Raw genomic sequence first — 16,792 nt, forward strand, 5'->3', positions numbered from 1 at the left:
CCCAGCTCTAAATGGAGTGAAGGGAAAGGCCTCAAACTCACATAGACTCCTCCTCGGTCCACAGAAACCCTGAAGTTTTGTGTCAAAACTTGTGTGAATCCTTTTGTGTACCATGAAAAGCTGTGCCTTGAAAAGGATGCACAAAAATATTCAGAGACAAGATCCATGCTTAGTGTTCCGACTCAGCACCCCAAGAACCCATGGTGCCCCTACATTTGCCATCTTTCACTGTCACTGAGTACACTGACTGAAGTGATTTCTCAGTGGAGACTCTGGAGAGGAAGGCGGAGTTTCCTCAGCACTCAGACGCACACCCTCGGGTACTCTGCTACACCCATCAGCAACTCGCTCAGGAAGCAACCACTCCCTGGAGCAGCCAAGGTGCCTTGTCAGGAACAAAAGGCAGGAGAGACAGCAAGCAACACAAGTCCCACTGCTGGAATAGCCCACAAGAAAAAGGAGACTTTGCCTTTTATTTCAAATGTTGACACAGGAAGCCAAGGGTGGATTTTACATTTCATACATATATTTTTTAAAGTAGCTCAGAAAACATTAAAGGAAATATTGGGAAAACTGTGTGGTTGCAGTGAAGTCTGCAAAAAACACCTCAGTATGCAAAAATAAAACAAGAAATAAAGGGATTGAGCTGGAAAGACAGAGGAGGGAGGAAGAGAAACGTTTTTTTTCCTGAAGAGAGGGAAAGGAAACTGAGTAGTATATACACATAAAAATAGAAACCACAATCTGCAGAATTTCTAGGTAAAATAAATCTAAAATTTACAGAAATTTCTTCTGCATTTTCTTGAGAAAATATTGTTAGATTTCTATCAAATATAAAGAAAAAAGTCACAGTAATATTAAAGGAAAAAAAGGTGAAGTAGAGAAGTGCATTTTAGCACATGTTTGCAAACATACATAAATATCCATACGTTATATATGTACACACACATATACACACACTTTATATTATGTAGCATATATGTAGCTTAACCTTTCTTTAGTACAAATTCAGAATGGCTTTTTCAAAATTAGCCTTCCAATATACAATAAAATTCCTGGCACTTTAAAAAAATGTACACCTTTCATCTGTGAATAATTACATAGTTCAGTTACTCTTTTCAATTATATAATCTCCCCCCATCAAAACATTGTATCTGGAATTGGTATTGGCCTAGATGTTCTTGGAAGCATTTTTAACAGATATAGTGTCTTCTCAACAAAAACTTACAGAGAGAAAAAGATAATGCTAATAAAATGTAAAGTGATAATATTGCACATAGAGAATTGCAATTCGAAGTTACGAGAAAGGCAGAAATCTTCTTACGGAGATCATTTCTGTTTTGTTCAGGAAAGTATGGACATGTTTAGTCATGACAACCACCAGTTCTCACCTCCAGGACAGAAGGAAGAGAGACAGAGAGGGAGAGAAGGGATTTCAGAGGAGGAGAGAGGGCCTGGGTGCAATGGTGGGAGCTCCCTGAGGAAGACAGAACGCAAACAAAAAAAATCCGTTCTTTGGATGATGAGGCAGGACTGTGAAGTGAAATAAAAAAAAAAATCCCATTTTGTGCTGAAATCTCTCTCCGTTACCTCAAGCCTTTAGGAAGGGTATGCTATACACGTACGTTAGTGGTATTCTTGGTAAAGGGAGCAGTGTCTGCCAACCAGAAGTGATATGGAAAGAGCAGGCACGACTGGTGGAGAACAAATTAGCAGAGGGGTGAAGAATCTAGTGGAAGCAGGAATCCAGAATGAGAGGTGATCCAGAGAAGATAAGCCTGCCAGGAATCCTTGGGAATTTGCACACGAATTCTGATTTCCCAGAATGCTCGGAATGAGAGGCTAACCTATGATATTTGCGTATTAAAGGAAAGATCTCCAGCCAGATACCTGGGATAAGAATACCTGAAATTGTATTTTGCATAAGCAAAGGTAAAAGTGAATCTTGTGAGGTATCCTGTCAGAAGCTGGAATCAGAGGAATATGAGCATTTGTCTTTTTGATAGAGAAAGAACAATTTTGGAAGTTCTTGGAATGATGGAAGAGATGAAGGCTAGAAAACTGGGGTAGAAGTCACTCTCTCAAATATAGGATAAAAGTAGTATTGGAGGTAAGAACAAGGTGATTGGATAGGGGTTGTTTGAGCTAAAAGAGGGGGTAAATAATACCTAAATTAACTTTTTCTTTAAAAACACAAAAGCTATCTGTCCTTTCATAGAGATAATAAATGAAATACTCAAAATATAACAGCAAAACTACTTGTGTCATTAAAAAAAAATCAGTGGGGATATATAATAATTATCTATTTAGAAGAATTTTCAAAACCTGAGCTCATAAGTATAAAAGATTTGTCAATTTTTAAATTATAAGTATATATTGTTGGAGGCGGAGTCAAGATGGCGGCGTAGGCAGACTCTGAACTCACCTCCTCCCGTGGACACAGCCAATTTACAACTACTCGTGGAAAAATTACCCCTGAGACAGAACTGAAAACTGGATAAGAGGAACTCCTGCAACAACAGACAATCCTAACTGGGGTAGAAGAGGCAGAGACTCCCTTCTGGAGAGGAAAAACGCCGCCTTCACAAGCCGCCAGCTTCACGGCCGCCGGGAGCAGCTCACAGGTACGCACCCTCCCTGGAGGCGCGGGGCCCTGAGCCGGGGAGCGCCCCCGCTGTGGGCATTTTGTGGACTCAGCACAATCGAGACGAGTGGCACAATATCTGACTTTGCCTGCTACTAAAGCATTGGGGAGCACCCCCAGAAAACCCGGTTCACAAAGAAACGAAAACTGGCTCTTAAAGGGCCCGCACACAAACTCACCCGTTCCAGAAAGCATCCTAAAATCACCAGAAAGAAAGGTACACAGTGCTTCGGTGACAAGAGACTCACCTAATAGGCCCTGAGTGCATCTCGGTGAGGGGTGAAACCTCTCCAGGGACTGGGACATTGGCGGCGGCCATTGTTGTGGCCTGGTCTGAGCGTGCTGACACAGACGCCATTGGAGTTTTCCCTGAGACCTGCTAGCCCAGGGTCTGCTCCACCCGCTAGAGCACCGATTTAATCCAGCTCAGCCAGGGCAGGCAGCCCACCCTAGAGACTGGCCCCACCCAACAACAAGCCCTCAGGCAACGTGTGGGCCTGCATAGATTGGTGACTGGATTCTCTGCAGCCTGGCAACTGAGCTGACTTGAGCGGGGCAGGGTGTGCACAAGGAGCGGGTGGAGAGTGTGGGGTGGTGGCGGAGTGTGTGGGGCTCCCGCCGTGGAGAGACTGGGTCCGCTTGGGGAGGTCGGGGCGCTCACACGGGGCAGGACTGTGTTGACTGTGTGTGTGGACCTGTGGGCAACAGGGCCTGTCAGCTGCAGAAGAATTGTGCTTCTCAAAGACCCACATAGGAGGTTTGCCCCACCTTCCAAAGCCTGAAACAATTGGGTGCTCCTGTGCCTGAGGGCAGCCCCACCCAGCTGCAATCCTCAGAGAGCTAACAAGAGACCTAATAGGCTAGAGGTTTACAGCAATTGTAAGGCCCTGAGCCTAACAACCTGCCACACTGGGGGCCTACTCACTTAAAAGAAATACTGCAACGCAAATGTGATATTAGAACTTACAGCCAACTGTGCTGGGGTTCCCCACACCTGATAAAGAGACTGAAGGGCCCACAACAACTACAAGCAGCTGAGCATTACAACAGCTAGCCAGGAGCATAACTCAGCCTCCCTGGGCGCCTATAGGGAGAGCTAATAGGCCACAATAGAAGGACACACGTAGCCCACATAGGGGCCACCCCTGGAACATTGAGAACTGAGGGAAGCACACTGGAAGCCTCCTAAGGCATCACTTACATATGGTCACCTATCCAAAAGCAGGAGACGTAGCTGACCGACCTAATACGTAGACACAGGCACAGGGAAAGAGGCAAAATGAGGAGGCAAAAGAATACATTCCAAGTAAGGGAACAGGACAAAACCCCAGAAAAGGAACTAAGTGAAACAGAAATGAGCAACCTACCCGACAGAGAGTTCAAACTAAGAGTGTTAAGGATGCTCACTGATCTGGGGAGAAGAATAGATGAACTCAGTGAGAATGTCAACAAAGAAATGGAAGATATAAAAAAGAACCAATCAGAAATGAAGAATACAATACTGGAAATGAAAAATTCATTAGAGGGACTCAAAAGCAGAGTAGAGGATACAGAAGAACGGGTCTGTGAGCTGGAAGAAAGACTAGAAGAAATTACGCAAGGTGAACAGGTAAAAGAGAAAAGAATTAAAAAGAGTGAGGACAGTCTAAGGGACCTCTGGGACAACATCAAGTGCACTAACATCCGTGTTATAGGTGTCCCGGAAGTAGAAGAGCGAGACAAGGGGGCAGAGAATCTATTTCGAGAAATAATAGATGAAAACTTCCCTAACCTAAGGAAGGAAACAGACATCCAGGTACAGGAGGCACAGAGAGCCCCAAACAAGATAAACCCAAAGAGGCCCACACCAAGACACATCATTATCAAAATGTCCAGAATTAAAGATAAAGAGAGAATCCTAAAAGCCGCAAGAGAATGTCAAGTTACATATAAAGGAAACCCCATAAGGCTATCAGCTGACTTCTCAGCAGAAACCTTACAGGCTAGAAGAGAATGGCACAATATATTTAAAGTGCTAAAAGGAAAAAACTTACAGCCAAGAATACTCTACCCAGCAAGGTTATCGTTCAAAATGGAAGGAGAGATCAAAATTTTCCCAGATAAGCAAAAATTAAAGGAGTTTGTCACCAAGAAACCAGTGTTACAAGAAATGTTAAAGGGACTGATTTAAGGGGAAAAGAGAAGACCACAAATAGGAAAAATTATCTGTTTCCACGATTAGAACGTAATAGATACAAATGCACAAACAAGAGGTTAGATATGATATCAAAAACATAAAAGGAGGGAGGAGGGGAGTTAAAGAGTACAGCTTTCAGACAGAGGTCAAACTAAAGTGACCATCAATTCTGTATAGAAGAAGTAAGGAACAGAGAAGGACTACTAAAACACGGAGGGGAAAAAAAAAAAAAAAGTTAAAAAATGGCAATAAGTACATACTTATCAATAGCTACTTTAAATGTCAATGGACTAAATGCTCCAATTAAAAGGCATAGGGTGGCTGACTGGATAAAAAAACAAAACCCATATATATGCTGCATACAAGAGACACACTTCAGACCTAAAGAAACTCACAAACTGAAAGTGAAGGGATGGAAAAAGATACTCCATGCAAATGGCAATGAAAAGAAAGCTGGGGTAGCAGTACTCATATCAGACAAAATAGACTTTAAAACAAAAACTGTAAAAAGAGACAAAGAAGGGCATTACATAATGATCAAGGGAACAATCCAACAAGAGGATATAACACTTGTAAATATCTACGCACCCAATGTAGGTGCACCTAAATATATAAAGCAATTATTAACAGACATAAAACCAGAAATAGACAGTAACACAATAATAGTAGGGGACTTTAACACTCCACTTACACCAACGGATAGATCATCCAAACAGAAGATCAATAAGGAAACATTGGTCTTAAACGACACACTAGAACAGATGGACCTAGTAGATATATACAGAGCATTCCATCCAAAAACCGAGGAATACACGTTCTTTTCAAATGCACATGGAACATTCTCCAGGATTGATCACATATTAGGCCACAAAACAAGTCTCCATAAATTTAAGAAGATTGAAATTATACCAAGCATCTTTTCGGACCACAACGGTATGAAACTAGAAATCAACTATAGGAAGAAAATCAGAAAAGCCACAAATACATGGAGATTAAACAAAATGCTACTGAACAACGACTGGGTTAACGGAGAAATCAAAGAAGAAATAAAAAAATACCTGGAGACAAATGAAAATGAAAATACGACATGCCAGAATTTATGGGATACAGCAAAAGCGGTTCTAAGAGGGAAGTTTATAGCAATACAGGCCTATCTCAACAAACAAGAAAAGTCTCAAATAAACAATCTAACAATGCACCTAAAGGAACTGGAAAAAGAAGAACAAACAAAGCCCAAAATCAGTTGAAGAAGGGAAATAATAAAAATCAGAGCAGAAATAAATGAAATGGAGACCAAAAAAACAATAGAAAAAATTAATAAAACCAAGAGCTGGTTCTTTGAAAAGATCAATAAAATAGACAAACCTTTAGCTAGACTCACCAAGAAAAAAAGAGAGAAGGCACAAATAAGTAAAATCAGAAATGAAAGAGGAGAGGTTACAACAGACACCTCAGAAATACAAAAGATTATAAGAGAATACTATGAAAAGCTATATGCCAACCAATTCAACAATCTGGAAGAAATGGATAAATTCTTAGAATCATACAACCTTCCAAAACTGGATCAAGAAGAAGTAGAGAATTTGAATAGACCAATCACCAGTAAGGAGATCGAAACAGTAATCAAAAACCTCCCCAAAAATAAAAGTGCAGGACCAGACGGCTTCCCTGGTGAATTCTACCAAACATTCAAAGAAGATTTAATACCTATCCTTCTCAAACTCTTCCAGAAAATTGAGGAGGGGGGGAAGCTCCCTAACTCATTCTATGAAGCTGACATTACCCTGATACCAAAACCAGACAAGGACAACACAAAAAAAGAAAATTACAGGCCAATATCACTGATGAACATCGATGCGAAAATCCTCAACAAAATACTAGCAAATCGCATACAACAATACGTTAAAAAGATTATACACCATGATCAAGTGGAATTTATTCTAGGTATGCAGGGATGGTTTAACATTCGCAAATCAATCAACGTAATACACCACATTAATAAAATGAAGAACAAAAATCACATGATCATCTCAATAGATGCAGAGAAAGCATTTGACAAGTTCCAGCATCCATTTATGATAAAAACTCTGAATAAAATGGGTATAGAAGGAAAGTACCTCAACATAATAAAGACCATATATGAGAAACCCACAGCTAATATCATCCTCAGTGGTGAAAAACTGAAAGCTATCCCTCTAAGAACAGGAACCAGACAAGGATGCCCACTGTCACCACTCCTATTTAACATAGTATTGGAAGTCCTAGCCAGAGCAATCAGGCAAGAGAAAGAAATAAAAGGGATCCAAATTGGAAAGGAAGAAGTGAAACTCTCACTAATTGCAAATGACATGATTTTATATATAGAAAACCCTAAAGAATCCACCAGAAAACTTTTAGAAGTAATAAACGAATATGGTAAAGTTGCAGGATACAAAATCAACATACAAAAATCAGTTGCATTTCTGTACACTAACAACGAAGTAGCAGAAAGAGAAATTAAGAATACCATCCCATTTACAATTGCAACAAAAAGAATAAAATACCTAGGAATAAACTTAACCAAAGAGGTGAAAGATCTGTACACCGAAAACTATAAAACATTTCTGAAAGAAATTGAAGAAGATACAAAGAAATGGAAAGATATTCCGTGCTCTTGGATTGGAAGAATTAACATAGTTAAGATGTCCATACTTCCTAAAGCCATCTATAGATTCAATGCAATCCCTATCAAAGTTCCAACAACATTTTTCACAGAAATAGAACAAAGAATCCTAAAATTTATATGGAACAACAAAAGACCCTGAATAGCTAAAGGAATCCTGAGAAAAAAGAACAAAGCTGGAGGTATCACACTCCCTGATTTCAAAATAGACTACAAAGCTATAGTAACCAAAACAGCATGGTACTGGCACAAAAACAGACACACAGATCAATGGAATAGAATCGAAAGCCCAGAAATAAACCCACACATCTATGGTCAGCTAATCTTTGACAAAGGAGCCAAGAACATACAATGGGGAAATGAAAGTCTCTTCAACAAATGGTGTTGGGAAAACTGGATAGCAATATGCAAAAAAATGAAAGTAGATCCTTACCTTACACCATACACAAAAATTAACTCCAAATGGATTAAAGACTTGAATGTAAGACCTGAAACTGTGAAAGTTCTAGAAGAAAACATAGGCAGTACGCTCTTCGACATCGGTCTTAGCAAAATCTTTTCAAACACCATGTCTGACCGGGCAAGAGAAACAATAGAAAAAATAAACAAATGGGACTACATCAAACTAGAAAGCTTCTGCACAGCAAAGGAAACCATCAACAAAACGAAAAGACAACCTAACAATTGGGAGAAGATATTTGCAAACCATACATCTGATAAGGGCTTAATCTCCAAAATATATAAAGAACTCATGCATCTCAACAACAACAAAACTACCAACCCAATTAAAAAATGGGCAAAAGACCTGAACAGACATTTCTCCAAAGAAGATATACAGATGGCCAACAGACACATGAAAAGATGTTCAAAATCACTATCAGGGAAGTGCAAATCAAAACTACAATGAGATATCACCTCACGCCCGTCAGAATGGCTATAATTAACAAGACAGGAAACAACATGTGTTGGAGAGGATGTGGAGAGAAGGGAACTCTCATACACTGCTGGTGGGAGTGCAAACTGGTGCAGCCACTATGGAAAACAGTATGGAGATTCCTCAAAAAATCAACGATAGAACTACCATATGATCCAGCTATTCCACTGTTGGGTATTTATCCAAAGAACTTGAAAACACCAATTTGTAAAGGTACATGCACCCCTGTGTTCATTGCAGCCTTATTCACGATAGCCAAGACTTGGAAGCAACCTAAGTGCCCATCAAGGGACGAATGGATAAAGAAGCTGTGGTATATATACACAATGGAATACTACTCAGCCATAAGAAACGATGAAATCCAGCCATTTGTGACAACATGGATGGACATTGAGGGTATAATGCAAAGTGAAATAAGTCAGAGGGAGAAGGTCAATTATCGTATGATTTCCTTCATTAAGTAGTAGATAATAACAACAATAAACAAACACATAGGGACAGAGATTGGATTGGTGGTTACCAGAGGGGAAGGGGGGAGGGAGGAGGGTGAAAGGGATAATTCGGTACACGTGTGTGGTGACGGGTTGTAATTAGTATTTTGGTGGTGAACATTATGTAGTCCATGCAGAAATAGAAGTACAATAATGTACACCTGAAATTTTTACAATGTTATAAACCAATGTTACTGCAATAAACAAAAAATTAAAAAAAAAAATAAGTATATATTGTTGAAGGATGATATTGCTCTGTCTTTGCTCTTCGAAAACTTACGATATCTTTGGTTATGATGGCTTCGGTGGACATTTGTGTTTTGGTCCTCCAGCATCTCTTTCTCCTTCTACTGGGCAAAGCCTCTTTATGGGGCAGCACCTCTCTGCCCACTGTGGGTAGTCTTTGTGAGGCTGTCATTCAAGATGCTATGCTCAGCTTTGCCAAGGGGTACGATTTTTCACTTTGAGTAAAGGGATACAAAGTTTAAAAAAATATATGGAGTTGATTCATCTAGCGGTGGCACGTTGTCTAGATAATCTAGTCAATTCACACTTGTCTTCTTGATACAAAGAGCAAATCTTTGAGAGCTCTTAGGAAGTGGAAAATGGCTTCTTGACCTTTCCAAGGTTGCTTTTTCAGTCATTCCTTTGATTGTGTGGTTAACACATTTACTTTCAATAAATCCTCTGTTTGATTATGTTGCTACGGTAGGCAGACCCCCAATATCCCATGCCCTGTATAATCCTCTCCTTTTGAGAATGGGAAGGACCTGTAATTTGTTTCTAACCAATCGAATTTGGCTAAGGTGATGGGCTTTCCCTCTCGTGATTATGTTACCTCATCTGGCAAAAGTGAAGGGATTTTACAGATGTAATTAAGGCCCTTAATCAATTGAAAAGGAAGATTACCCTTGGTGGACCTGATCTAAGTGATGATTCCTTTAAAAAAGTGACTATCTTCCTGAAGAAAGAGATTCTTCTACTGACTTTGAAGAAGTAAGATTCTACAAGTCCTAAAACTGCGTGGAAACTGTGACATAATAATTGTGTGTTTTTTTAAGCAGCTAATTTGTCGGTAATTTGTTACACAACAGTAGAAAACTAATACAGTTACCTTAGTTGATTTCTGTTACTTTTAACCAAAGAACTCTGATAAAATGTTGGATCTCCTTAAAAATTCCTTGGCTGAAATCTGTGAAGCATATTTTAATCAGTAAACAGCAAAAATGGTTATATTTCTCTTGGGATTAAATGTCACAAAACATTTTGGTTTCTACCTACCTGCAGTTTAGCATGAGTAAAACAGCCCTCTCTCCTTGATCAGCTAAACCAGCTGCTTTCAAACTTTTTTTATCTCAAACTTTTTTTAGATCTCTGTACTCTTAAAAAGTATTGAGTATATCAAAGAAATTTTATGTGGTTATGTCCACCAATATTTAGCATGTTTGAAAATAAAACTGAGACATTTAAAAATATTTATCATTAAAAAATGATAAACCTATTCAATCTTAACAGAAATAACATGTTTTTTGAAAAGTGACGATATTTTCCAAAATAAATAATATATATTGAAAAGATTGGCACTGTTTTACATTTTTGCAAACCTCTTTAATATCTGCCTTAATTGAAGCAACTAGATTTTCATACGTGTTTTGTATTCAGTCTGTTGCTATTGTTTTTGGTCGAACATATGAAGAAAATCTGGCTTCACACAGAAATGTAATTGGAAAAGGGAGGAGGATGTACTTTAAAAGCCTTTCCAGATCATTGTGGATATTCTTCTTTGATATTACACCAAAACTTGGCAAATTGTAGTTTCTTAAAGTTTAGTACAATGTGGAATCCAAAACCATATCAATGAACTTTTCATATTCTTTTACATTAAGATCCATTGGTCTATCTCACTAGTTAGATGGATTTTTTCACTCATGCATGATTTTATAACATCATGCATTGGTCATTTGGAAAATAATGATTCACCAAGTTATGCAGATCTTCCAAATATTGACACATTTCATTATATAATATTAAAAAAATCATATGTGTTAATATCATCACCAATCTCATCAGAAAATTCTTTAGGTATTGGGAAGCTGTCAAGCTCATAGTGACCGATACAATTTTCCAAAACTCTAATTTTCATTTGAAAGCTCAAAGTTTATCACTGGCAAAATACTGCCAGCTGTTTTCCTGAGTGACAAGTTCACTTAGTTTATTCTGAGGAAATGTCTGCCAACTACCCAAATCTGAACAACCATAGTTTGTCTATCAGTCATTCTTTCAGATAAAAATGATATTCCATGAAAAAATCAGCTAGTTCAGCTCACAAGTCAATCACACAACTACTTTTCTTTGAGACAGCCATCCTACTTTGGCACGCAGCAGAAGTTCTTAATATGTGCTTTTCATTTCATCTCACAAAATATTAAAGTCATATAAACAAGGATTGAAATAAAATTATTTTTCCCTGCTTCTTCAAGGACATTCTTAAATGCAAATGTCAATTTTTTTTTTAAGCTTTGAGGGTTTGATGATAAGAATACAATGACTGACAGAGGGGAACTCAAGATGGCGGCGTAAGCAGACTCGGAACTCACCTCCTCCCGTGGACACAGCCAATTTACAACTACTCGTGGAAAAATTACCCCTGAGACAGAACTGAAAACTGGATAAGAGGAACTCCTGCAACAACAGACAATCCTAACTGGGGTAGAAGAGGCAGAGACTCCCTTCTGGAGAGGGAAAACGCCGCCTTCACAAGCCGCCAGCTTCATGGCCACCGGGAGCAGCTCACAGGTATGCAGCCTCCCTGGAGGCGCGGGGCCCTGAGCCGGGTAGCACCGCCGCTGTGGACATTTTGTGGACCCAGAACAATCGAGACGAGTGGCATAATATCTGACTTTGCCTGCTACTAAAACATTGGGGAGAACCCCCAGAAAACCCGGTTCACAAAGAAACTAAAACTGGCTCTTAAAGGGCCCGCGCGCAAACTCACCCGCTTCAGAAAGCATCCTAAAATCACCAGAAAGAAAGGTACACAGTGCTGTGGTGAAAAGAGACTCACCTAATAGGCCCTGAGTGCATCTCGGTGAGGGGTGAAACCTCTCGAGGGACTGAGACATTGGCGGTGGTCATTGTTGTGGCCTGGTGTGGGCGTGCTGACACAGACACCATTGGAGTTCTCCCTGAGGCCTCCTAGCCCAGTGTCTTCCCCACCGCTAGAGCACGGATTTAATCCAGCTCAGCCAGGGCAGGCAGCTCACCCTAGAGACGAGCCCCACCCAACAACAAGCCCTCAGGCAACTTGTGGGCCTGCATTGATTGGTGACTGGATTTCTGCAGCCTGGCAACTGAGCCAACTTTAGCGGGGCAGGGTGTGCACAGGAGCGGGTGGAGAGTGTGGGGCGGTGGCAGAGTGTGTGGGGCTCCCACCATGGAGAGACTGGGTCCGCTTGGGGAGGTAGAGGCGCTCTCACGGGGCAGGACTGTGTTGACTGTGTGTGTAGACCTGTGGGCAGCATGGCTTGTCAGCTGCAGAAGACTTGTGCTTCTCAAAGACCCACATAGGGGGTTTGCCCCACCTTCCAAAACCTGACACAATTGGGTGCTCTTGTGCCTGAGGCCAGCCCAACCCAGCTGCAATCCTCAGAGAGCTGACAAGAGACCTAATAGGCTAGAGGTTTACAGCAATTGTAAGGCCCTGAGCCTAACAACCTGCCACACTGGGGGCCTACTCACTTAAAAGAAATACTGCAACACAAATGTGCCATTAGAACTTGCAGCCAACTGTGCTGGGGTTCCCCACACCTGATAATAAGACTGAAGGGCCCACAACAACTACAAGCAGCTGAGCATTACAACAGCTGGCCAGGAGCATAACTCAGCCTCCCTGGGCACCTACAGGGAGAGCAAACAGGCCACAACAGAAGGACACACGTAGCCCACATAGGGGTCAACCCTGGAAGATTGAGAACTGAGGGAAGCACACTGGAAGCCTCCTAAGGCATCACTTACATAAGGTCACCTATCCAAGAGCAGGAGACGAAGCTGACCTACCTAATATGTAGACACAAGCACAGGGAAAGAGGCAAAATGAGGAGGCAAAAAATATATTCCAAGTAAGGGAACAGGACAAAACCCCAGAAAAGGAACTAAGTGAAACAGAAATGAGCAACCTACCTGACAGAGAGTTCAAACTAAGAGTGTTAAGGATGCTCACTGATCTGGGGAGAAGAATAGATGAACTCAGTGAGAATGTCAACAAAGAAATGGAAGATATAAAAAAGAACCAATCAGAAATGAAGAATACAATACTGGAAATGAAAAATTCATTAGAGGGACTCAAAGGCAGAGTAGAGGATACAGAGGAACGGATCTGTGAGCTGGACGAAAGACTAGAAGAAATTACCCAAGCTGAACAGGTGAAAGAGAAAAGAATTAAAAAGAGTGAGAACAGTCTAAGGGACCTCTGGGACAACATCAAGTGCACTAACATCCGTGTTATAGGTGTCCCGGAAGGAGTAGAGCGAGACAAGTGGGCAGAGAATCTATTTCAAGAAATAACAGCTGAAAACTTCCCTAACCTAAGGAAGGAAGCAGACATCCAAGTATAGGAAGCACAGAGAGCCCCAAACAAGATAAACCCAAAGAGGCCCACACCAAGACACATCATAATCAAAATGTCCAGAATTAAAGATAAAGAGAGAATCCTAAAAGCCGCAAGAGAATGTCAAGTTACATACAAAGGAAACCCCATAAGGCTATCAGCTGACTTCTCAGCAGAAACCTTACAGGCTAGAAGAGAATGGCACGATATATTTAAAGTGCTAAAAGGAAAAAACTTACAGCCAAGAATACTCTACCCAGCAAGGTTATCATTCAAAATGGAAGGAGAGATCAAAAATTTCCCAGACAAGCAAAAATTAAAGGAGTTTGTCACCAAGAAACCAGTGCTACAAGAAATGATAAAGGGACTGATTTAAGGGGAAAAGAGAAGACCACAAATAGGAAAAATTATCTATTTCCATGATAAGAATGTAATGGATACAAATGCACAAACAAGAGGTTAGATATGATATCAAAAACATAAAAGGAGGGAGGAGGAGAGTTAAAGAGTACAGCTTTCAGACAGAGGTCAAACTAAAGTGACCATCAATTCTGTATAGAAGAAGAAAGGAACAGAAAAGGACTACTAAAACACTGAGAAAAAAAAAAAGTTAAAAAATGGTAGTAAGTACATACTTATCAATAGCTACTTTAAACGTCAATGGACAAAATGCTCCAATTAAAAGGCATAGGGTGGCTGATTGGATAAAAAAACAAGACCCATATATATGCTACATACAAGAGACACACTTCAGACCTAAAGACACTCACAAAATGAAAGTGAAGGGATGGAAAAGATACCCCACGCAAATGGCAATGAAAAGAAAGCTGGGGTAGCAGTACTCACATCAGACAAAATAGACTTTGAAACAAAAACTGTAAAAAGAGACAAAGAAGGGCATTACATAATGATCAAGGGAACAATCCAACAAGAGGATATAACACTTGTAAATATCCTCACACCAAATGTAGGTGCACCTAAATATATAAAGCAATTATTCACAGACATAAAAACAGAAATAGACAGTAACACAATAATAGTAGGGGACTTTAACACTCCACTTACACCAACGGATAGATCATCCAAACAGAAGATCAATAAGGAAACACTGGCCTTAAATGACACACTAGAACAGATGGACCTAGTACATATATACTGAGAATTCCATCCAAAAACCGAAGAATGCACGTTCTTTTCAAATGCACATGGAACATTCTCCAGGATTGATCACATATTAGGCCACAAAACAAGTCTCCATAAATTTAAGAAGATTGAAATAATGCCAAGCATCTTTTCTATCCACAACCGTATGAAACTAGAAATCAACTATAGGAAGAAAATCAGAAAAGCCACAAATATGTGGAGATTAAACCAAATGCTACGGAACAACTGGGTTAAGGAAGAAATCAAAGAAGAAATCAAAAAATACCTGGAGACAAATGAAAATTAAAATATGACATGCCAGAATTTATGGGATACAGCAAAAGTGGTTCTAAGAGGGAAGTTTATAGCGATACAGGCCTTTGTCAACAAACAAAAAAAATCTCAAATAAACAATCTAACAATGCACCTAAAGGAACTGGAAAAAGAAGAACAAACAAAGCCCAAAATCAGTTGAAGAAGGGAAATAATAAAAATCAGAGCAGAAATAAATGAAATGGAGACCAAAAAAACAATAGAAAAAATTAATAAAACCAAGAGCTGGTTCTTTGAAAAGATCAACAAAATAGACAAACCTTTAGCTAGACTCACCAAGAAAAAAAGAGAGAAGGCACAAATAAGTAAAATCAGAAATGAAAGAGGAGAGGTTACAACAGACACCTCAGAAATACAAAAGATTATAAGAGAATACTATGAAAAGCTATATGCCAACCAATTCGACAATCTGGAAGAAATGGATAAATTCTTAGAATCCTACAACCTTCCAAAACTGGATCAAGAAGAAGTAGAGAATTTGAATAGACCAATCACCAGTAAGGAGATCGAAACAGTAATCACAAACCTCCCCAAAAATAAAAGTCCAGGACCAGACGGCTTCCCTGGGGAATTCTACCAAACATTCAAAGAAGACTTAATACCTATTGTTCTCAAACTCTTCCAAAAAATTGAGGAGGGGGGGAAGCTCCCTAACTCATTCTACAAAGCTGACATTACCTGATACCAAAACCAGACAAGGACAATACAAAAAAAGGAAATTACAGGCCAATACCACTGATGAACATCGATGCAAAAATCCTCAACAAAATACTAGAAAATTGCATACAACAATACGTTAAAAAGATTATACACCATGATCAAGTGGGATATATTCCAGATATGCAGGGATGGTTTAACATTTGCAAATCAATCAAAGTAATACACCACATTAATAAAATGAAGAAGAAAAATCACATGATCATCTCAATAGATACAGAGAAAGCATTTGACAAGATACAGCATCCATTTATGATAAACTCTGAATAAAATGGGTCTAGAAGGCAAGTACCTCAACATAATAAAGACCATATATGTGAAACCCACAGCTAATATCATCCTCAGTGGTGAAAAACTGAAAGCTATCCCTCTAAGAACAGGAACCAGACAAGAATGCCCACTCTCACCACTCCTATTTAACATAGTACTGGAAGTCCTAGCCAGAGCAATCAGGCAAGAGAAAGAAATAAAAGGGATCCAAATTGGAAAGGAAGAAGTGAAACTCTCACTATTTGCAGATGACATGATTTTATATATAGAAAACCCTAAAGAATCCACCAGAAAACTTTTAGAAGTAATAAACGAATATGGTAAAGTTGCAGGATACAAAATCAACATACAAAAACCAGTTGCATTTCTGTACACTAATAGCGAAGTAGCAGAAAGAGAAATTAAGAATACCATCCCATTTACAATTGCAACAAAAAGAATAAAATACCTAGGAATAAACTTAACCAAAGAGGTGAAAGATCTGTACATGGAAAACTATAAAACATTTCTGAAAGAAATTGAAGAAGACACAAAGAAATGGAAAGATATTCCGTGCTCTTGGATTGGAAGAATTAACATAGTTAAGATGTCCATACTTCCTTAAGCCATCTATAGATTCAATGCAATCCCTATCAAAGTTCCAACAACATTTTTCACAGAAATAGAACAAAGAATCCTAAAATTTATATGGAACAACAAAAGACCCCGAATAGCTAAAGGAATCCTGAGAAAAAAGAACAAAGCTGGAGGTATCACACTCCCTGATTTCAAAATAGACTATAAAGCTATAGTAACCAAAACAGCATGGTACTGGCA

The 16,792-nt window shown here is 39.5% G+C and overlaps 1 protein-coding gene across 4 annotated transcripts in view; it reads right to left on the minus strand.

Annotated features, from left to right (window-relative positions):
• Positions 1–16,792, minus strand: part of LOC101407294 (fatty acyl-CoA reductase 2-like) — a 126,145-nt gene that overhangs the window by 95,858 nt on the left and 13,495 nt on the right. The window contains exon 1 of one of the 4 annotated variants that reach the window (XM_087442623.1): positions 2,893–3,025. The exons of 2 other annotated variants lie outside the window; for them this stretch is intronic. The gene's annotated coding sequence lies outside the window, so the exon portion shown is untranslated. Of the gene's footprint in view, positions 1–2,892; positions 3,026–16,792 lie in introns of those variants that run through there. One more of the 4 variants, XM_087442618.1, reaches the window with a different exon arrangement.

The sequence above is a fragment of the Ceratotherium simum genome, chromosome 17 (genome assembly GCF_057802395.1).
Source record: "Ceratotherium simum simum isolate JZ-2026a chromosome 17, ASM5780239v1, whole genome shotgun sequence".
Classification (NCBI taxonomy): Eukaryota; Metazoa; Chordata; class Mammalia; order Perissodactyla; family Rhinocerotidae; genus Ceratotherium; species Ceratotherium simum.